The sequence below is a fragment of the Myotis davidii genome, unplaced genomic scaffold (assembly GCF_000327345.1).
Source record: "Myotis davidii unplaced genomic scaffold, ASM32734v1 scaffold134, whole genome shotgun sequence".
Classification (NCBI taxonomy): domain Eukaryota; kingdom Metazoa; phylum Chordata; class Mammalia; order Chiroptera; family Vespertilionidae; genus Myotis; species Myotis davidii.
Genome location: NW_006288853.1, coordinates 1,211,717 through 1,212,865, shown reverse-complemented (window position 1 = coordinate 1,212,865; position 1,149 = coordinate 1,211,717). Strand labels below are relative to the sequence as shown.

At 49.3% G+C, this 1,149-nt stretch overlaps 1 non-coding gene across 1 annotated transcript; it reads right to left on the bottom strand.

Moving 5' to 3' along the window:
- Positions 1-699: 699 nt before the first annotated feature.
- Positions 700-781, bottom strand: TRNAS-UGA. Its single transcript has one exon. It is a non-coding gene; the product is annotated as a tRNA-Ser (tRNA).
- Positions 782-1,149: the final 368 nt, after the last annotated feature.

Sequence of the window (1,149 nt, the reverse complement as noted above, 5' to 3'; positions counted from 1 at the left end):
AATCCCACCATCCAGAGATAAAAGTTACTGTTATTTCTTCCCAGCCCCCCATCCATTCTCTCTTTTTCTCCCATTCTCGTCACACAAATGAACTGTTGAACAAAAATGTGATCATAATATAAATTGTTTTACAAACTGTCCAACTTTTTGCACTTGGCAATGCACCGGGAAGGCCCTCCCATGTCATTAACATCATTTTAGTGGCTATGTGCATATTGTTCCATTATGTGAATATAATCTCATGGTTTAGAAGTCGAACTTTCAAAATATTTTATTATCTCCCTATTTCACACCACTTTTGGATGTGGTGGGGGAACCGCTGAAGGTAATCCTGAGATGGAAGGAGAGGGACCATTAGCCTTGTTATCAGTTTTAATGAGATGATAGCTTGTTTAGATGGTCATAGCCTGAAAACTATTTATATCAATTTTATTTTGCGACTATGCTTTTCACATTGAAGAACAAGATTTTAAAACTGTTAGCTTACCGTTTAGAGCAAAGGACGATTTTTATCTTTGAGTGTGAAGAGTGTATGTTTGTCGCACTGACATTTATTGGCTTTTATCTGGTGCATTCAAGTTTTCTGTAGACGTGCTCCATTTAGCCAGCACGTCTGGGAAATGAAACAGGAAGATAAGGGCTATCATTTGAAAGCAAGACGCGTACATAATAAAGAAAAAAGGAGAAGCCACCCGCTTCCGCAGCGAGCAGGGTTCGAACCTGCGCGGGGAGACCCCATTGGATTTCAAGTCCAACGCCTTAACCACTCGGCCATCGCTGCTACAGAGAAAAGAGGAAGGCAGGGACACTTTAGTATATTAACATCTCTGCGCACGCGCCGGACTGAGAGGAGGCGGGGCCTACGGCCTCCCGGAGTTCCGCTCTCGGCGGCGGCGGGGCTGAGCCTGAAGCTGCGGGGGCTGCTGCGGGGACGCCGAGGGATACTCGAACCTGCCGCCAGTGGTTTAGTTTAAGGGAACTCTTCCCAGTTGGGCCTTAGGAACCCTGCCCTTCGCGCCGCTCCGGTCGCGGGCCTGGCTTTTGCCCTCCCGCTCCTCGATTGGGTCAGAGAGGGCCGAGGCCAAGGCCCGTCCCGCGTGGCGCTGCGGCCCGCGCCGTGGACAGAGGCGGCGAGGGGAGGCGGGGCTC